Consider the following 23,112-nt stretch of genomic DNA (forward strand, 5'->3'; position numbering starts at 1 on the left):
CTCTGTTTGTTTCTGTTTTGATAGTTATTTTGTTTTCACAACATTGTCTGTAATCTACCAGTTCTCAGTAATTGTGTGCTTGAGGGAGGATCCTGCACATATGTGTGGGTAAGTGAATATTTCTGCAAGATGGTTTCCTAGATGTAGAATCACCAGGTTACACAATATGTTCAGATTTTATCTGAAAGCCTCATTCTACATTATACTTTCTAAATAAATAGTTTTCTCTGATTCTTAAGTTTGATAAGTCATCTCTGAGAAAATAATGCATAGATTTAATTTATATTTGCCTAAGTATTGGTGGCTTCTGCCACAATTATAGACTATAGACTGTTTCTACTTCTGCGAATTGCCTGTTTATGTCATTCATTTATTTTTATGCAGACTGCCATCTTTTTCTTTGTGATTTGTTAGCTTTTTAGCCATACAGTGGATACCAAGTATTTTCCTATTATATGTGTTGCAGGAATGATTTGAGGAATATTAATTAAGGCTTTATGACTGATTTAACATTATTATCTACTATGCACATTATTAGTTCAATTTTTTTTTTATTTATGAGTCAGTTATCTAGAGTAGGTGTATGGAAAGTTCTGTGGCAAACTTTTTATATAATCCTTCCAGCATCAAACGTTTTAACTTGTTTTGAAATAAATTTATCCTTAGGCTGGACAATGTTTATTGTTAAACTTTGACAATGATCTTCACAAATTCACAGTAAAGGCAGGACTGCTTTTTTTATTTTTTTTATTTTTTACCAGGGCCTCTTTGTTTTGGCTGTGTATGTTTTAGGTTGTCTGTGAACATCCTTGTGATGTGATTTTTCTATTTTTATAAAATTTACATAATTTTTGTATACTTTGCATTGTTATTGATGATGGTCAGCAATAGTGTGTTTATGTTTAAGAGAACATGATGATTGTATATTTTTTGTCATGCCAAAGAACATTTTGTTTCCGTATTAGTTTATGGGATGGACGGGACAGTAGGCTTCTAAGGAAAGAAAGAAGGTATGAGACATGTTGATTTAGAGTGATTATATGGAATAATAATAATTTCAAACTGCCTTTATCAAACACATTAAAATGTCAGTATGTCTGTAAGTAATTAAATGCTTCTTTGCCTTGTTTTGCAAGAAGTGGGAACATACTTGTACATGTGCATTTGGAATAAAAATTCAGTAAGTCTCTTTAAAAGACTACATTATTAGACCTGCCTTTCTTCATTGCTGCGTTGATTACCAAGAGAAGTTTTAAGGAAGGTCTTGTCGTAAACTTTTTGAAAAGGTTTACGACATTAAAGGTTTAACTTGTTTTAATATAAATTCAGTCTCAGGCTAGACATTATTGATATGTGGATATTGTGGAGCTGCATGAAAAACATGAAGCCAAGATGTATTAAAAGTAAAAATGTATTAAAAATGCCTGAATGCCAGGGGGCTGAGGCAGACTAAACTGTGTCAGCCCTGAGCAGAGAGAAGGCACTCTCTTTTATATAAAAGGTGAGGAATGAGGATTTAAAGGCTCGAGGGTTTTCTGTCAAGTCTCTCGGTTTCAACTCCTGGTACAGCAAGCCTCAGTAACTGTCTTCATTGGCCTGTCTCAGTGATTGATAAACTGATTTTCTCCTGCAGGGTTTAGCCATCAGTCAGCAGTCAAACTGGTTCCTCGCTATAGAATGGGGGTGAATGGCCTCCATTTTTACCTAACAATTATGAAACCTATTAATAGGACCATATAACCATCACCAAGGCTGAAATGAGATGAAAGCCAGTAAGTGATTTTCATAAGGGGTCATGTGGTAAAGAGAATGAGCTACTGAAACTGAACCTTTCATAAATGGTTCAGTTTTATAATGGGAAGAAGGTAGCTGTTTTATTTCTAAATGCACATAACATTTAAAGGAAAATGATTTAAGCTACATGAAGGCAAATGGATCGCCATGTCTTTAGGTAACAAGTGATGGGTAGGCTGAATGAACTGAGAAATCAAGGAGCATTACTGCTGTTCCATAATGAAATGGGAGGATGAATGAATTTTCGCAATTCTAAATATTGAATAATTTCCACAAACTATGACATTATTCTGAGCATTTGCTCTGTGCTACTGATATTTTGAGTAAACTAATGATCTTTAGTTGATGCCAAAACTTGAATATTAAAATTTAATATTTACCCATATAGTTATATTATTATTTTATTTTTCTCCAGTTTTTTTTTACCTTTTTGACATGAATATTTTTTAACTCTTAGACTGATAATTAATACTTTGAAAACAAATTTTGATCTGAGAAGCAAAATTGTGAACAGTCATTTTGTGAAAGAGGTGGGGCCCTTTTTATCTCACTTCATTTTGCTGAAATAACTGGAAGGGTCCCATCGATGAGGCATATCAGCTTCAGGCCTCAGAACAACTACTCTCTTTTTTTTCTGCTTTCCTGTTTTAACAAAATCCCAACAACAAAACAGGCAATATCTTGTAATGACAAATATAACCGTTGCCACACAGGCCAGCAGGAACCCAATCACATCCAAAGAGTGGTACTGGACCCAGGTGAGGTCTAGGGAGGCTGGCCGCAGGTGTTTGGCTCCTTTGTGGCGCATGACAAACTCGATCCAGAAGACGGCTCGATCTAGAGGTTTCATTAGCTGGTCATGGTGAATTCTTGACAATTTCATAGCATTCTCTTTATATCTAAAAGAGACACAAGATACCTATAATAAAAGAAAGTCATTTTGCTAAAGTGAATCATTTCCAAGAAAGATTTTTGAATTGTCATACATATATTTCAAATGAATGTTATAGAATTGCAGAATTGTATTTTTATTTGGGTATTTCTAGATGGTTGTTTTTAAATTGGAATTTTCTGATGACAAATATTTTACAAAGTGAAGATAGAAGATAAGGTGGGGAAGCTACAGCCTTGTAGCCGAGGAAATGATAGGAGCCATTCTAAGGGCTGTGAGTGTGAGTAAGATGGGGGCTGCACAGCAGACCTGACAGTGTCAGTGTGCCATTAATAAAACTGTAGCTCAGTGAACCAAAGTGACCACACAGGGCAATCTGATCATAATGTGATAACCGGGCAGTCCAGGTAGAAATCTCATCCTAGGCTAACAGCTTCCTTAGTAACAGGTTCATCTGTACCCCCAATAGTCCTGTACATTGTTCTTATGCATCTAAGATAACATACCTCTGAAAGGTGAGAGTAATTTTGGAGGTATAGCCACAGGCACCAGAGCACAGTGACTACAAACCTCTTTTGTAGCCCACATGCCAGCTGTGTTTATTATAAATGTTAAATGTGGGCTCTTCTGTACCTAATAATGTAATGAAGTACCTGTATGTATCTCTACATTTTACTTTTTATCCAGTCTAGAAATTCTAATTCCCCCCAACACTCACCTCCACTTTGCTTTTCTCTTCCTCCTTAATTTAGCACTAATGGTTTTCATGGAACCTTTCTTATGCTTCTCCTTTGATTCTAAATACATATATAGACCTGCCACACTGCCACTGTCTAGGACATTTTCTCATCTGTTGATTTTGATTTGGGCCTGTCCTCAGTTATTGTTCAAATAAAGATTATACAACCTTTTCAGCCTGATCTATGGTGGCGCAGTGGATAAGTGTCCATCCCCCTTGATTACTGAGGTTTCTGGTTTAGATTCCTGGGATTGCCCGGTTAAGGCACATGGGGGAAGCAACTGCTGAGAGTTGATACTTTCTGCTCTTCCCCCTCTCCCTTTCACTCTCTCTCTTTCTCCTTTCTCTAAATATCAGTAAATACAATTAAAAACAATAACTATTTGATAAATTTATACTTTCTTTCTTCTACATAAATCAGATAGATGGTGAAATGCAGTTTTAGGTCAAAGTTTTTAAAATTTTTAAGGAACTGCATCATAGCAGGAGAAATGCTTTCTCACACGTTCCTGTGCTTCTCTTCTTTTCTTAAAAAATCTATTGTCTATTTTCCCCCCAGAGTGATAGTGTTTTGAAACACAAAGTATATGACACTCTCTTGCTCAAAATGGCCATCTGGCATCTCAACCCTTTTAGAATCAATTCTGAATCATTTTTGGACTATAACACCCTACCTGGTGTTAAAGAGAAAACCATAGGCCCTAAATGGCATTACTCTTGTTAAACAGCTATGATAGCAAACCTAGAGTTCTTAAAATTTATTATTATTATTATTTTTTTTTACAGAGACAGAGAGAGAGAGAGTCAGAGAGAGGGATAGATAGGGACAGACAGGAACAGAGAGAGATGAGAGCATCAATCATTAGTTTTTCGTTGCAACATCTTGGTGTTCCAAAACTAGATTTTTTGCCTGATTTAACTGAAGTTTCAACTTCTCCCAGAAATATAATCTTAGTCAACCAGGCTGGTATTGATACCAATGAGGTAATCTGTTACTTGGGCCTATCCATCTTCCCCAGAGAGAAGAGGCAATCTGCATAATGAAGCCCATTTCATTCCTTTCCTAGAAAAAGATGTCCTAGTCTAAAAATAATATTTTCTTTTCTTTTGCTAATAACTCCTCTGCCACATCCTTCTTTCTATAAAAACCTTCTATTTGGTGAAATTCCTCTGAGGTTCCTTTTAGATAATAATGCCCAATTCATGAATTGCTTTATACGGGTAATTTAATCTGCTAATTTGCTGGGTTTAATTTTGCATTTTGACAATGGACAGACCCTGGCAATCTCCTCTCCTATGACTTTGTCCTAAGCACACTTTACTGTAGGAACATTGACCTTCTGGCTCTTTGTTCAGTGAAGCTGCCAAGTGTGTTTTCACCTCAGCACCTTTGTACTCTGTCTTCTCTGTCCCTCCTGTGTAACAGTCTTCCCCCCTTCTCCGAGGCACTCATGGCTGCTTTTAAAGTCTGAGGGAGGTCTTGTGTCCATGTAATGGCTCAGAGAAGTTTTTCCTGCCACACTTATAGTGCTCTGAGGCATTTCTTTCATGTTGTTGTTTTTTTTAACTATTTGATTCCTGCATATCTAAATTCATGTGCATTGGTTTAATATGACTTTAAATCTACTTTTATGTGAATTAAGTGAAGTTGTTTCAGTCCACTTGTTTATGGCAAAGATGAAAACATATGTTGCTTTGATGTAAAAATGAATTAAGTCCTACTAAGATGTCATTCTCCATCTGGTGTTTGTTTATAAGCAGAACCCCTACTCACCCCAACACCCAGCCTGAGGCCTTTCTGGTACAAAATATGGAGGAGCAACTATGGCAAGGAAACATTTAGACTAAAATACTGTGAGTCTGTGAGGACTATTTGAGAGTTTTGGTTTGGATGGGGTGACTCTTTAGTACCCTAAAAACAACCCAGAGACCCTTGGGGCATTCTTTTCTGATTTAGTCACACATGTCTCTTAGAAAGTGGCGATACACCTCAGAGAAGCCCTGAGGAAGAGATCAGCCAGCCTCCAACACTGGAGCTTTTGGTCCCTAGCAATGTGCTATAGCAACTGGGGTCTTTTATGCTTGTGCTGGCAGCTGGAAATCAGCTCCTGCTTGGACACTCACTGTTTCTTTATTGATTTTGGACTTTATTCCTTCATATCTAATTTTCTGGAACAATAGTGTGATTATCCAGTCATTTGTTTGATATATGTTTTTTTTTATTTGGCATATTAAGAGGTATTATTCTGCATGCTATTGGCTTGTGAAATTAGTGTAATTTCCACATGAACCTGAGTTGTATAAATGTGAGCAAAGACAGAATTCAGTCTTTGACTATAACTTACAGCCTCCTCAAAACAAACAATACATTTTATAGAGCATATATCAGTATAAATGATAAGAAAATTACACCTACTCTAAGTCAGAAGCTCAGAATTTCATAATTACCTAGTAAATTGTCATGAACTCAATATAACAGTGTACCTATAAACTAGATACTGATACAGAATACCACAAGCTACTAGAAGCTCCCCATTTTCTTTAATCATTTAGTCAGTAATCTCTGCCACATACTGATATTATCATTACTGTTAACATCATAGATTAGTTTTTTTTTAATTTATATATTAGAGTCATACAGTAACACTTATTTAATTTTGTCTTTTCTGTAGCAGTTGTTGGTTAATTACATTGCTGTATGCTATCCAACGTATGATGGTACTACAGATAATCGCTTCACAATGTTTAATAATATTTGGGTTAATATTTTTTAGCTATTACTATTAAAGCTAATGTAAATATTTTCATATATATATGTCTTTAATTTAAAAAAAATTAATTTGTGTGCTGACACGGTTTTGAGTGTTGTACTCAATATAACATAATGTACACACCACATCATGGACCCCATGTCCTTCACTGCTATGTTCATTGCAGCATTGCTTGCAATTGCCATGATCTGGAATCATCTCAACTGTCTATTAGTAGATTAGTGGGTAAAAAAAAAAAACACCCTGCACTACATTTACACAATGGACTACTACTTGGCCATAAAAAATAAAGCAGTCTTATCTTTTGTGACAACATAAATGGACCTGGAGATTATTATGCTAAATTAAATAAACCAGGCAGAGAAAGACAAATATATTATCTCACTTATATATGGAATCTAATGAACACAGTAAACTGAGCAACAAAGTAGAAACAGAAGCAGGAGCAGAGGGAACAGATTGACAGCTGTCAGAGGAAAGGGGGAAAGGGAATAGGGGATTAGCCAAAACCATACATAACTAATATTATAGAAAAAGATCTTCAAAACATATTATAGAAAAAGATCTTCAAAAACATACTATTATGATGTAAGGTTTGCATTTGGATCTTTCTTTTTGTCTCCTTTTACTGTTTTATATGGGGATTTATTTGTAGGGTTTACCAAATAATAATATGTATTGTTTTAAAAGATTAACCTTTTTATCATTATGAAGATCCTATCTGGAATTTTAGTTAGTGATTCTGGTCTAAAACGTCTGATAATAGTACAACTGCCTCTTCTTATGGTCACTACCTTTTTATAATTATCTTGTACACTTCTATATAAGCATGGCTTCTAAATAGTAAATATAGTTAATTTTTAAAATGAACTCTGACATTACTTGTGTTTAAATGATTTAGTCTGTTTGGGTTTGCTATAACTACTGACATCACTACATAAATTCACACAAAAACATTGGTAGCAATATTCATGGTAGCTAAAGTTGGACACAAGAATAATATCCACAGACTGATAAATGAATAAGTATGAACTCATAGTTGCTTCACTTTAGTGGTTCATTGATGGCATCACATGTGTGCCTTGATCCTGGAGGTTCAAGTCAAACCAGTAACTTATTGCTCAAGCCAGTGACCCAGGGCTAATACCAGCAACTTTGGGATCATGATGATTCCGCCCTCAGGATACTCACTTCATGCTCAAGCTGGCAACCCTGAACTGTAAATGTTGACCTTACACTTAAGCTCATTTCACAGTTCTCAAGCTAATCAGTTTGCACTCAAGCTGCTGAACTTGGAGTATCAAACTCAAAACTTCAGAGTACCAGGTCTATGCTCTATTCATGTTGCACCACTGCTCAGGCAGATATTATAGGTATTGAATTGAAAGAATTTATAATTTTTCTTCTGGTTTATAATTTTTCCTTCTATGTGCTAGACCATATTTTTAAAATATGTATCCTTACAATTATTTATATGACTTTATAAAGTTGCAGGTAAAAATCATAGCACTAGTTAGTTACCCATTATATACATGGGGTTAAAGTTCAACTTTGAAATAAATTTATGGTTGAAAATAAAAATAGATTTAAGATGGTTAATCATGTTAATAATGTCAATATTGGCATCTTAAAAATGGCTTGAAACTCATATGCACCATTGAGAAAAGAACCTATCCTAAACAGTATCTATTAAGAAAAATGTGGCCCTAGAATCCTATAATCTTGACTCAGTGGAGAACATTGGCTGATGTGTGGACATCCCAGGTTTGATCCCCAGTCAAGGCACACACAAGAAACAACCATCTGCTGTTGTTTTTCTCCCTCTTCCTCTCCCTCTTCTCTCTTTCTCTTTCCCTCTCACAGCCAGTTGATCAATTGGCTGTAGGGCCCCCTGGCAAGAAGAATAGCTCAATTGGGCAAAGGTCACCTCAGACACTGAGGATAGGTTGGTTGATTTGAGCATCTGCCCCAAACAAGGGTTGCCAGGTGGATTTCAGTAGGTATACATGTGGAAATCTGTCTCACTATCTCCCCTCCTGTCTCTTAAAAAAGAAAGAAAGAAGGAAATATGTGATACTTATAAAAGGATCATTAATGACTATCTTCAATGCATTGAATAATTTTGTATTTGAAAAAGTGTCCAAGTCCAACCTGACAGCTGCTCCCTTGGTCTTCATGCGAGCGATGTTATGAGCTGGATCCACAAACAAGGGAATGCCCACCATAGGGATCCCATGGTAGATCGCCTCATAGATGCCATTGGTTCCCCCCATGAGTGACAAAGGCTTTGGTTTTGGGATAACCTAAGATTGGGTGAATTTTGGCGAATTATTAATTATAAGTGTTAGAATGAAAGGAGAGTTGGTGATAAAGGCACTGACAGAAAGAATGTATTTATTAACAGAATATATATATTTTAGATTGTATTAAAATATATTTTGAACTCAAAGGATGATGCACTTAAATCAGCTGGAGATACAGTGAAGCCTTACATGGAAGATTGGTGTGTTACCATCAACTTGAAAAAAGTACAAATTGCCCTGGCCGGTTGGCTCAGTGGTAGAGCGTCGGCCTGGCGTACAGAAGTCCGGGTTCGATTCCCGGCCAGGGCACACAAGAGAAGCGCCCATCCGCTTCTCCACCCCTCCCCCTCTCCTGCAGCTGAGGCTCCATTGGAGCAAAGATAGCCCAGGCGCTGGGGATGGCTCCTTGGCCTCTGCCCCAGGCGCTAGAGTGGCTCTGGTCGCGACAGAGCGGTGCCCCGGAGGGGCAGAGCATCGCCCCTGGTGGGCGTGCCGGGTGGATCCTGGTCGGGCGCATGCAGGAGTCTGTCTGACTGTCTCTCCCGGTTTCCAGCTTCAGAAAAATACAAAAAAAAGAAAAAAGAAAAAAAAAAGTACAAATTGCCAGTGGACAAATTGAAAAAGAATATTCTGCATTAAGGAAGAAATTGATTCCAAAAAATTATGGTAGAGTATGTTAAAATATACTTTTTTACTAAAATAGTGAAAACACTGAGTCTGATATGTAAGGTAAAAGGCAGCAGGCAATGTGAGGGTCTTGGCCCAGGACCCAGATGAAGGAAAAGCCACACATCAGAAAGTATGCTATTACTTTAAAAAGAGATTTTGATTTTTTTCTTAATGGGAAATGGAAAGTCACTGGTAAGCATAATGGAGCTGACATTTTTCAGGGGCATGTGCACATACTTACAGTGGGTTAAAGATTTAATTTAAAGAAAGAATTAGGAGAAAAGTGATAATTGAGAAAATGTTGAGATATTTTCGTGAGAGGTCATTACACATGAAATAAAAATATTTTGTATATGGCCATAAGGAATGTGACTGTGCAAAATAAGATGCCAGCTGTTATATCTTAACTTTTCTCCTAGGAAAGAAATAGATATAAATACATTAATTTTTATTTTTGAGGTTTTCAATAAGAAATGTTTAATAAATTTTTTTCTAGTGAACTGTTTATCATTTTTTGACGAATTGAGTCTGACTTTAGTGTTTTCCACAGTCTTATTAAGAAGGTCATTCTGGAGGAGCCAATTATAAAGCCGAGTATTTGGCCTTAAGGTATCTCGTTTTTTGACATCATATCTCCATATCACCCGCTAGGGTAAAAAAGAAATGTATTTGATGAGTCAAACTACAGAGCTATAGCATATCAGAAATCTATTTAGATTAAGAGACATCTGCTTAAACACCTTACATAGTACAGATAGCCAAATGAGGACAAGACATATTAGAGAATGAGGACTGATAAAACATTAATGTAAAAAAAGTACGTGCTGGTATTACATGTACTTATTTTTATATTTAGTCAGGCAAGAATGCAATCATGATGTTTTACACTTAGTGGTTAAACAATCAGATTTTCAATGACCGATTCAAGTATATAAAAGTTTTAGGTACCAGAGTCATATAATTGTAGTATGAAAACCTGCTGTTTACTAATAATGAACACATTTATTTTGTTTTCACTATTTATTATACTAGCTCTCATCTTTCAGTTTTAATGGTCACCTATGTATTTTTTTGAAAGATGAGGAAGTGACTTACTTATATTCACTAGTTTCATATGTAATTTTATTAGAGTATTACATGTTTTGATTTACAATATTATTACAATTAATAATTTGTGAGATTTAACTCATTCTTATATTTAACAATTCATTATCCATTATATATAATTTCTGCTTAATGAGTATGTATAGCTCACTTTAGTTTATTAATTATTAATTACTACTTCCAAGTAATAATTGTTACATAACTCCATTATAATCACTCCAGCTAGGATTGATAATTTTATTAAAATGTAGAAAAGAAAGTTCCATAGGCACATTATGAATAACAGTATATACTTTTTATATATCAAATATGATGATACTAAATTTTATTCAACTGGCTAACAGTACTTCACAACATGCTACAATACACTGATTCATTAATATAGTTTAATTATAAATGGTCAAGCAAATTCTCAGTCCACTACTAAGCTGGATTATAGTTTGTTTATAAATGAACATCTGTTTGCTATGTGAGTATTAAAGTAACTTAAGATTCTCAGCAAAATAGCATATGTGATAAAGAGAAAGCTGCTTTAGTTATGAAATAAAAAGTAGTTCACAAATACCCAGAGATTTTAAATAATTTTTATGTGTTTCAATGATTTTCTACCATATTTTATGTTGAAGATAGAGGGGGCTTCTGAAACTATCCCATGCTTGCCTTGCTTCTGGTTGACTCTTGTATATATTTTCCTCTCCTTCCATCTCCCCTCTTCTAACTCCTCCTCTTCCTCTTCTCCTTCTTCCTCCTCCTCCTCCTCTTTTATCAGGAGAAGTTATTATTCTGATTGGTTGTTTCTGGGCTACATTTTATAAAATTTAGCATCACCTATAGGCCGATCCTATGTCCATCCTTTCCTTTATATCTTCTTACTTCAGAATGTAGCAGGGCCCAGCTGATCAGGGAGGTTTTCTTTATCTTTTTCACAGTCCTGTTTTTCTCTTTCTCTCAATCACTGTTCTGGCTTGTGTCTGATGCAGCTGGTGAGCCCTGGACACCCTTTCTCTCAGTATCACCTATTCAAAAAATCAGGGGAAGTAAGAGAGGCCTGGATCACCTGCTAAGCCTAAAATGTGTGACACCTTTCAGACTGTTTTCATTTCCAGTTAAATTTTACTGTTAAAATTTTTACTGCTTTCTGAGAACATGGGTACTGTGTACCGTATCCTGGGAATCCTGAAAGGAAATGTAGCAAAGGACAAGAACGAATTAAGTGATATTTTTTCCTGCCTAAAATACTTTGACAATACCAAACTTCACAGTGTATCTCTTATATAAACTTCGCAGTGATGACCATGTTAAAGCCAAAGTTATTGTTAAACAAAAACCTGCCATATGTAGTTTGTTTTTAAATTGATAGGTGAGGTAAATTTGAACGTTCACAATAGTTTACCTTTCATATAGAAATTTCTGTAATCTGACCCTTTACAGAGTTTAACACACTCATTAGTTGTCTACTCTAAGGTACTTTATCTAACCTTTTGAGGAATGTGGGCAAGGGCTGATGCAATCTCATTGGCTCTTTCATCTGTCTTGTTCTTGACCATGAACCCCAGAGTGAACACCACAATGCCATGTTCTCCAGAGCTCTGGGCAAACTCTTCCATTTCTTGTGAAGAAAGAATTTTTTCCATTACCAAAAAGCAACAGCACAGTGAACACTATTGAAAGGACTGCTACAAACAATTAAAGAGAAAAAATTAAGTCTTATGATTTATTAGTGTATTGACTGTGTTTTCTAAAAGTGTTAAAAATTTATGTAATATAAACTTATCATCTTAACCATTTACTAGTGTACGGATACATGGTAAAGTTGTCCTTAATTGTTGTGCAAACCTTCTCCAGAACTCTTTGTCTTGTGCATTGGAACTGTGCTTCTTATTCTGTAATTCACCGTTTCTCATTTCCCAGTTCGTGACACTCACCATTCTCTTTCTATGAATTTGACTAGTTTTGATACCATACATTAGCATAATTACATAGTATGTATATTTTTGTAAGTGGATTATTTTTATTAAGAAAATGTCCTTAAGGATTCAAATAGGTTATAGCCTGGGTTAAATTTCCTCCTTTTTTTTTTTTTTTTTTAAATTTTTGATGCTGTTCGTTTATTCTGCGTCCTGATAATACTGGAAGATTTCAGTTTAGCTGATAACATACAGCAAATCATAATTAGCAAAGCATTTTGTAACATGTGGGCCCATTTGATGGACAAAGATGACTGTACAAGGTGACATATTTTCTTTTCCTAAATGCTTATATTCTTTACTGTGACATCCTTGGATTAGAGATTAAAGGCTTTAGCGGTGTTAAGATTGTTTTGGGGAATATTGCATAGCACTTTCCTGGAATGGGAGAGTATTCCGTGTAGAAGACAGAGGCTAGCTTGTTGCAGCAGAATGAACATTAAAAAACAGTAGTAAACAAGAGTCCTAGCCTGGAGGTAGCCCCTGTATAAGTGTTTGCTGTGGATTGTGTGTTCCTGTGGACCACCTCCCCTAATTCTCATTTAAAATCTTATTAGTTTGTCCTTTCAAGTAGCTTGTAAAGCAGATGAATCATAAGACATTGGATTGGATCTCATTTTTTTCTTTATTGAGCCTAATCAGGAAATAGTTTCAGTTACCATCATATCTGGTTATCATTTGTAACTGGTTTAGTAATATAGTTACTTGTTTTATAATTAGATGGGCAAGGTACACCAAACTTTGTTTTTCTTTAATTATATAAGTAAGTCTTATGAAAAAAGAATAGGCTTCATTTACTCAGGTAATTATTAACCTGTACTCACTGTTTATAATCAGGAATACTTTGATTTCCTAACTAATAAACTATCAGTAATGGCGGGACTTTTTGCTTCTTTAGCTAATTTATTTTTAAAGTTTCTATACTCTAGGGGCTGAATAATATATGAGGGTAGATTGTGATAAGTCCTTGGTTTAACTTTTCTAAACTGGAAACATAATTCTGTATAACTTAGACAAATATGTTTTATAATTTATATTGGCACCTGCCCCACAGGGGAAGAGGTTCAGCTGGGCTTTCTGGAGCAGAGGGCTGGTCACCCTCTTGAGTAGCTAAGTTCAATGTACCTAAAATATATACTAAGTCATGCTACCTGGGATTGTTTCAGATTCTCTCACTGTGTATGTGATCTTTATGAATATTTGAATTTTATTACTTTGTGTGTGAGAAAAAATTCTGATTGCTCAATGTACTTTCTGGACCCTCACCCTCAAATGTGTAAGGAGCGAAAACTTTTATGGAATTGGTCCAACTTCATACTTATCTATTTTTACCCTTGATCTGTTTTTAATTATTTGCTTTATTTCTTTGGACAATAGTATGACTCTTCTAATACAAAAAGTTTACTTTATCATTCTAATTATTGTTTGAAGCTTTTGTTTAAAAAATTGAGACATATTTGACCTCTAATGTTCTGTAAGTTTAAGGTATACAGGGTGTTGAATTGATAAGTCCATATTACCACTTTAGTGTCAGTGAATACCTCTATTAGGTAGCAGTATTATCTTTATGTGATTTTGGTGAGAACATTTAAGATTTAGTCTATAGAAAATTTTAAGTATATAACAGAGTATAGTTGACTATAATTATTATATCTCCTAAGCTTAATTATCTTCAAGTTACAAGTTTGTACCCTTTGGCCAACTTCTCAACCCCATTTCACTTTTAATCAGTTCATTGTACCTGGCATTGTACCTCACCATTCTACTCTGTTTCTAGCACTTTGCCTTTTTCAGATTCCTTATATAAATGATATCAAACATTATTTGTCTCCTTCAGTGTGATTTATCTCACTTTCCATAAGGCCTTTATGGTCCAACTATGTTGTCCCAAAAGGTAGATTATCTTTCTCATGGCTGAATAATGTTCTATTGTGTGTGTGTGTGTGAGTATGTCACAACTTTTTACAATTTATCTGTTGACAGACACTTGAGTTGTTCCCATTTATTGGCTGTTGTTAATAATGATGTAGTAAACATGGGATAATGGTTATGTTTTTGGTATCCTGGGTTTCTTATTTTTGGAAAAATACTCAGAAGTGGGATTTCTAGATTGTATGGTAGCTCTATTTTAGTATCTTGAAGAACCTCCATATTGTTTTCCGTACTAGTTGCACCGATTTTACATTCCCAGCAATAGTGCACAAGGTTCTATGTTTTCTTGTAAATCATTTTGGCAGATTCTTAAGGGACAATTCTAAAGTTTATTTCTCTTCTTTTCATCCTATAAGGACCAGACCTGACAGTGGCGCTACAGCTCAAGTCTGTGGTTCTCTCTTAGTGACAAACCCAGGCCTGCATTTTCCTCTCGCCACCCCCCCCCCCCCCCGGCCCCATAGTCTTCTACCAAATCTGGCTCTTGTGCTGCCCTGGCAGCTTGTACATGGGGCTGGCCGCAGGCAGGGAGGTATGGGTTTGGAATGCAGTTCACTGTTGGTGCCCACAGGCCCATTGTGGGGATCTGTAGGAAAGGTTTCCTTCATGGTCTGTGGTCAGGCTTCCTGATGGAGTACAGAATGCTGTCAGGAGGGACTGTATCTCTTTAATCCCCTCTGTGAATCTCATATTGCATTTTCTGGTCGGCTCCCACTCACCAATTACTGATGCTGTGACAGAGAAATGAGCTCCTTTGGAGTATCATGTACACCAGGTAAACTCGGCATCCACTCACCAGCTCTCACTGTCCCCTGTGGGAGCAATAACAGCCTCCTATAGCCCTAAATTGTGCTGCATTTGGAGGAGGAACACTGCTGGCAATGTCGAGCTCTTTTCTCACCCACACCAATGCCGGCAAAGACATATATTTTGTGCTCCAAAAATGTGCTGGAACTTTTCTGGAAATCTGTACTTTCTCAAGAGCCTTCTAACCAGTGGTGGGATTCAAAGAATTTAACTACCAGTACTCTGCCCCTAGTGACCATTTTAGGTATAAAAAAAGATATACTGAAAGGTAGTTTATTATTTCATGCATTTAATACTTCCAAAGAATATAAAATAGGTACACAAAACTAGATTATGTTATAAGAAAATTTTTTTAAATATTAATAAGAAATATTTAAAAATACCTGACAAAAATATAAAACTGTTATTTAAGATATTTTCATATTGCTTCTTTTTTATTATTTAATTAATTATGTTTACATAGACTCTAGTGTCACCCCAAATGCATCTCCCCTCCCCCTTATTCCCTTCAGGTTTATCCCATCCTATTATCCCCTTTTCCTCTGTCCTCTTTTCCTCTGTTCCCTTTGATCTCTCCTCTGTGTAAATACTGTTCCTCAGTTTTCATTGTTCCTTGGATTTCTCAAATGAGTGAGGTTATATAATATTTTTTCACTTATTATGTTATTTCACTTAACATAATAGTTTCCAGGTCCATCCATGTTGTACCAAAAGGTAAGATTTCTTTCCTTTTCATGGCACCATAGTATTCCATTGTGTGTGTGTATATATATATATATATATATACCATTGCTTTTTAATCTGTCCACTAACAGACACTTGGGCTGTTTCCAGATCTTTGCTATTTTGAACAACGCTGCCATAAACATGGGGGTACATTTCTTTTTTTTCAGTCAGTGATATGGTGTTCTTGGAATATATTCCTAAAAGTAGGATGGGTCAAAAGGCAGATCCATTTATAATTTTTGAGGAATTTCCATACTGTTTTCCACAGTGGCTGCACCAGTCTGCATTCCCACCAGCAGTGAAGGAGGGTTCCCGTACTCCACATCCTCACCAGCACCTATCATGTGTCGTTTTGTTAATTGAGCGTCATACTGACTAGTGTGAAATGGTATCTCATTGTGGTTTTAATTTAAATTTCTCTAATGATTAGTGATGAACATTTTTTCATCTGTCTATTGGCCAACAGTATGTCCTTTTTGGAGAAGTGTCTATTCATTTCTTTGCCCATTTTTTGATTGGATTTTTTGTCTTCCTGGTATTGAGTTTTTCAAGTTCTTTATAAATTTTGGTCATTAACCCGTTATCAAATGTATTGTCAAATATGTTTTCCCATTGTGTAATTAGTCTTTTTATTCTGTTCATATTGTCTTTCGCTGTACAAAAGCTATTTAGTTTGATATAGTTCCAATTGTTTATCCTGTCTTTTATTTCACTTGCCTGTGGAGATAAATTGGCAAATATATTGCTGCGAGAGATGTCGGAAAGTTTACTGCCTATGTTTTCTTCTAAGATGCTTATTGTTTCATGACGTACATTTAAGTCTTTTCTCCATTTTAAGTTTATTTTTGTGAATGGTGCAGGTTGGTGCTCTAGTTTAATTTTTTTTGCAAGTTGCTGTCCAATTTTTCCAACACTATTTGTTAAAGAGACTATCTTTACTCCATTGTATGCTCTTACCTCCTTTGTCAAATATCAGTTATCCATGAAGGTGTGGGTTTATTTCTGGGTTCTCTGTTCTGGTGCATTGATCTATATGCCTGTTCTTATGTCAGTAGCAAGCTGTTTTGCGTACAATGGCCTTGTAGTGTAACTTGATATAAGGAAGTGTGATACCTCCCACTTTATTCTTCTTTTTCAAGATTGCTGAGGCTATTCGTGTTCTTTTTTGGTTCCATATACATTTTTGAAATAAGTGTTCTATATTTTTGAAGTATGTCCTTGATATTTTAATTGGTATTGCATTGAATGTATCATATAAATTGCTTTGGGTAATATAGAAATTTTAATGATGTTTATTCTTCTTAACCATGAGCACGGTATATGCTTCCAATGTTTGTATATTTCTTGATTTTTTTATCAGTGTTTTATAATTTTCTGAGTACAAGCCTTTAACCTCCTTGGTTAAATTTACTCCTAAGTACTTTATTTTTTTTTGGTTGCATTAGTGAAGGGGATTGTTTCCTAATTTCTCTTTCTGAGAGTTCATTGTTGGTATATAAAAATGCCTTTCATTTCTGTGTATTATTTTTATTCTCTGCCATTTTGCTGAATTCATTTATCAGGTCGAGTGGATTTTTGACTGAGACTTTAGGGTTTTCTATATACAGTATCATATCATATGCAAATAATGATAGTTTTACTTCTTCTTTTCCAATTTAGATGCCTTTTATTTCTTCTTCTAGTCTGATTGCTGTAGCTAAGACTTCCAGTACTATGTTGAACAAGAGTGGTGAAAGGGGCCACTCCTGCCTTGTTCCTGATCTTAAGGGGATTGCTTTTAATTTTTGCACATTGATTATGATTTTGGCAGTGAGTTTTTAATAGATGACCTTTATCATGTTGAGTTATGTTTCCTATATTTTCACTATGCTGAAGACTATACTTTCAGGGATCGTTTCTATAGTTTGTCACTATGCTGAGAGTTGTGATCATAAATGGGTGCTGGATTTTATCAAATGCTTTTTCTGCATCTATTGAAATTATCATGTTGTTTTTCTCCTTCCTTTTGTTTATGTGATGAATCACATTGATTGATTTGCAAATATTGCACCACACTTGCCTCCCCAAAATGAATCCCATTTGATCATGATGTATGGTTTTTTTCATGTATTGCTGGATTCGGTTTGCTAATATTTTGTTGAAGATTTGAGCATCTAATTTCATTAGGGTTATTGGCCTATAATTTTATTTCTTTGTATTATCTTTGCCTGGTTTTGGAATCAGAATTATACTCACCTCATAAAATGAGCCTGGAAGTCTTCTTCCTCTTGAATTTTTTGAAATAGCTTGAGAAGGATAGGAGTTAGTTCTTCTTTGAATATTTGGTAGAATTCCCCTGTGAAGAGATCCGGCCCAGGGTTTTTGTTTGTTGGGAGTTTTTTGATAACTGTTTTGATTTCATTTGTTGTAATCAATCTGTTTAGGTTTTCTGATAATTTGAGATTGATTTTTGAAAGATTATATGTTTCAAAGAATTTGTCCATTTCACCTATGTTGTCTAATTTTTTGGCATACAGTTCTTCATAGTATTTTCTTACAATCCTTTGTATTTCTGTTTTGTCAGTTGTTATTTCTCCACTCTCATTTCCAATTTTATTTATTTGAGTCCTCTCTCTTTTTTTCTTTGTTAATCTGGTTAAGGGTTCCTTGATCTTGTTTACCCATTCAAAGAACCAGCTTTTTGTTTCATGATCCTCTGTACTATTTCTTTGGCCTTTATGTCATATATTTCCACTCTGATCTTTATTATTTCCTTCCTTCTAGTACTTCTGGGCTTTACTTGCTGTTCTTTTTCTAGTTCTTTTAGAGGCAGGGTTAAGTAGTTTGTATGAGCTTTTTCTAGCTTCTTAAAGTATGCCTGTAGTGCATACCTCTCAGACTATTTTTGCTGTGTCCCTTAAATTTTGAGTTGTTGTGTGCTCATTATCATTTGTTTCTAGGATTTTTGACTTCTTCTTTGATCTCATTGTTAATCCATTTATTATTTAATAACATACTATTTAGTTTCCATGTGTTTAAGAATTTTTGAGTTTTTCTGTTGTGGTTGATTTCTAGTTTCATGCCATTGTGATCAGAGAAAGTGCTTGATATGATTTCAATCTTCTTAAATGTGTTGAGACCACTTTTGTGCCCTAACATGTGGTCTATCCTAGAGAATGTACCATGAGCACTTGAAAAGAATGTATATTCTGCTGCTTTAGGATAAAAGGTTCTGAATATATTTGTTAAATCCAGTTGATTTATTGTGTCCTTTAAGTCCTCTGTTTCTTTATTAATTTTTTTTCTTAAGGATCCATCTAGTGATGTTAGAGGGGTATTGAAATCCCCTACTATTATAGTAGTGCTATTGATCTTGCCTTTATGTCCATCAAAATCTGCTTTATATATTTAGGTGTTCCTATATCATGTGCATAGGTATTTTAACGGTTATATCTTCCTGTTGAATTGCTCCTTTATCATTTTGTAGTGACCTTCTTTATCTCTTACTGTAGCCTTTGTTTTAAAGTCCATTTTGTCTGATATAAGTATTACTACCCGATCTTTTTTTTCATTTGCATTTGCATGAAATATACTTTTCAATCCTTTTACCTTCAGTCTATGTGTATCTTTTGTTTTGCGGTGTGTCTCTTGTAGACAACATATGTATGGGCCCTGTTTTTTAATCCACTCAGCTACCCTATGTCTTTTGATTGGATCATTTAATCCACTCACATTTAAGGTTATTATTGATATGAAGTTGTTTTTTGTCTTTTTATTCTTTAAAGCTTTATTCCTCTTTTACTATATTCTTTTTCCTTTTTGTTCTATTTACAACAGGGCCCTTAACATCTCTTGTAGCATTGGTTTGGTTGTAATAAATTTCTTGACTTTTTTTTTTTTTTTTTGTCTGGGAAGCTTTTTCTTTCTCCTTCAATTTTAAATGATAACCTTGCTAGATAAAGAAGTCTTGGTTGTAGGCTCTTGTTCTGCATTACTTTGAATATTTCTTGCCATTCCCTTCTGGCCTCAAGTGTTTCTGATGAGAAGTTAGATGACCTTTATCATTTTTATTGGGGTTCTTTGTAGGTGATAACCTTTTTTTCTCTAGCAGCTTTTAATATTTTCTCTTTATCTGTTAGTTTTGTTATTTTAATTATCATTTGTCTTGGTTTAGATTTCTTTGGGTTTCTCTTTAATGGAGTTCTCTGTGCTTTTTGAACTTGTGTGACTTTTTCCAGCATAAATTTAGGGATGTTTTCAGCTATGATTTCATTGAACAAGGTCTCTGTCCCTTGTTCTTTCTCTTCTTCTTCAGGAACCCCTATGATGCAGATGTTGTTTCTCTTTAGGTTGTCACAGAGCTCTCTTGGAGTTTCCTCAGATTTTTTCAGTCTTATTTATTATTTTTTTTGGTGCTCCGCTTCTGTGTTTTTGTTTATCTTGTCCTCTATATCACTGATTTGATCCTCTGCTTCATCCAGCTTGCTTTTAATTGTTTCTAGTGTAGTCTTCATTTCTGATACTGTATTTGTCTTTTCCGAATTGTTCTTCCTTATTATTTCAATGTCCTTTTTAATGCTTCTAATCTCTTTATTTGTGTGCTTATTGGGTCCATCCATTGTTGTTCTAAGATCTTTCAGCATTCTAATAATTCTTATTTTAAACTCTGCATTTGTTAGTTTGGTTATTCCCATATCACACAGTTTATTTTCTGGAGTTTCTATTGTTGATTTATTTGGATTGCACTTCTCTGTCTTCCCATTATGTGTGTATGTTTCACTGTGTTGTTTATAAAGCTGGTTGAGTCTATAGTTGGTGTTGTCTGCCTCCAATTTTCAGTTGTGTTATTTCTAGGTCTTCTTAGGTTGGCCTGAGCTTTTGTTTGTAATCTACTGTCAGATTTGGCTTTTCTAGTAGATCCTCTTTGAAGTCTTGATTAGTTTGTTTTCTTCTCAGTTTTTTTAACACGGTGGTAGTCTTGTTTACTGATCTAAGCAGGGGTCTTATTTGAAACTGTATCTAGGAATGAGGTGGGTGTAACCTGGGACTCTGAAGGCCTGATTTGCCAGTTTATCTCTGGAGACAAGGTGCTTTCTCCTCTTCAGAAGGGAGAATTGTATTTCAGTTCTCCATGGAGACATGAGTTACTGTCCCTTCTCCTCACTTCCTGTTTTCAGCCATGTCTTGTTTTGCTGGTTGGAGCTGGAGAGATTTCTGGAACTGGGTCACCGGGAACCATTTTAGGCTTGTGCTGTGAAGGGATCAACCCCTCCCCCAGCTATGGATGCCTCCACACTGGATGAGTCAGCTTCTCAAGTCATCCCATGCATTCCTTTGCATGTCACCAACTGTCTCTCTCCCCACTTTCCTTTTGGAAGATAAGCCAGCCCTCTCAGCACATCTCATTCCCAGGTCCCCAGGCAAGTGGTTGTGAGCAATATTTTCTGTTCTTCTCCTTGGAACCAGAACCCTTCTGGGCTCTCAGCCTCACCCCCACTTAGTTTCTGGAAGCAGGGGAGACTCACTATGCCTTGGCACTCCCTACCAGGCTCGGTGTTGCTTCTTCTTTGCTCCTTGGTTTTTGAGAGCTGTTCTTGTAGTCCAGAGTTGGTTTTTCATGCTGATTGTTCCTAAATTAATTTGTAATCCGGTTTGGTTGTGTGAGCTGGGAGTCTGTGTGTCTGCCTACTCCACTGCCATCTTGTTATTCCCTCCATATTGCCTCCTGATTGGCATCCTCACCTGCTATTCTTTTCACCTATGTATGAAATGAACATTACTAAGAACACTTAGGATATGTTGTTGGGCAGATGAACAGTAAAACAGAATAAGAAATGTAAATTTGTGATTTCCACATTCATTGGCTGTCCAGGCCCCCACCTTAGCAAGAACCCTGATCACAGTGCTATTTTAACACTGCTTCGCTGAACTCAACAAAAAATAATGTATCAGTTATGCTAAACCAGTGTGAACTGCTGAATCCCACCACTGTTTCTAACCCAGAGGTGACTGTTTGACTCTGGGCTCTGTAGATACTTCTGGATGGCAGCCATGAGAGGGAGGAAACAATTCACAATATCCTGTGGGTATCGCAGCCAGTACTGTCTATTACCTGATGGGCAATGTGAGAGTCTCTTCCCAGGAGCCTTGGCATTTGTTTCTGGATCCCAAACTTCCAAAATACACTCTTGGTCATGGATAGATAACAAATCTTTGTTGTTGAATGGACATAAAACAAGAGAAGTCTTATATTCAGTTATCCGAGATTGCTGTTGTCACTCCTGAGGTACCATGATCCAGTCCAAAGGGATGATCTCCAGCATTATCATAGCAATATGTTTTTTTATTTATGATAATACTTTTCTCACTATTTTATTACTTACTTATATTATATCTTTCCAGTAGAATATATAGTGTGTGGGAGCACATGCTGTGTCTACAATGCTCTCCTGCATATCTATCCATTACCCTTGTACTACCTAGTCATTTTATAATGATTTTTTTGAGTTAATGGTTGATACTTTATGTGTTGATTAATGAAGATCTTAATTTACATAATTTTATTTCCAAAGTTTACCAAGTATATTTATCTTGTAATGATAACAGTCAAATTCTTATAACAGTATAGAAATCTATAAGTGTCTAGTTGTAGTTCTCTTTACCCAGATTCCCATATTGCTCTCAGTGTGATCAAATGTCCTGAGTGAAGGACATGCAATCATTCCTATCTAAAGTGCAAAGTAAACAAAATAAAACATACAAGAATAGGTTTACCTTAGGCAGGGGTTTAGCAGGCTTGCAGAGGAGTCCTCCAACAAATTTAAAATGTGGCAGAAGTGGGCGAGGAAATTCAAAATCTCAATAGGTTCATATTAGTCATATTTCAGCTTTCACCATTAACTCAGATAATGTCATGGGCCTTTCTGAAGGAAAAAAATAACCAAAAGGTTGAAGAAGGGAGAATACTGAAGTATGAATATATCATTTAGTTTTCATAAAAAAGCATGAAGTAATGTAGCCAAAGTTCTTTAAAATGACTGTGGTTTGACAATACAAACATATTTTTATGATGTGCTTATTTGGTATTTTGTAGTTCATATATATATATTTATATATAAAATATGATAAAGTGTAAGAGTCTTTTTTCTCTAAGATTACCTCAGTTCAACCAGAATCATAGAAAATGTTGAAACCTAAGCCACTATGAAATTGAACCTGTATTTGTTTATTCCGTAATGCTACAAAAGTAACTGATGCATATTTAAACAATTATTTCAACCCTCAATTAATTAATTTCATAAAACCCTGAAAACACTATCTGTAGATTATTTAGTTTAGTTACTGCAATTTAACTTGTTCTTCCAGCATTTGTTGCTAGATCCCAAACTTCCACAAAAGCACTCTTGGTCATGGATAGATAACAAATTTT

The 23,112-nt window shown here is 35.5% G+C and overlaps 1 pseudogene; it reads right to left on the reverse strand.

The window, feature by feature from the left end:
• Positions 1-2,277: 2,277 nt before the first annotated feature.
• On the reverse strand, positions 2,278-22,598 carry LOC136406169 (UDP-glucuronosyltransferase 2B31-like; annotated as a pseudogene).
• Positions 22,599-23,112: the final 514 nt, after the last annotated feature.

The sequence above is a fragment of the Saccopteryx leptura genome, chromosome 5, assembly GCF_036850995.1.
Source record: "Saccopteryx leptura isolate mSacLep1 chromosome 5, mSacLep1_pri_phased_curated, whole genome shotgun sequence".
NCBI lineage: Eukaryota > Metazoa > Chordata > Mammalia > Chiroptera > Emballonuridae > Saccopteryx > Saccopteryx leptura.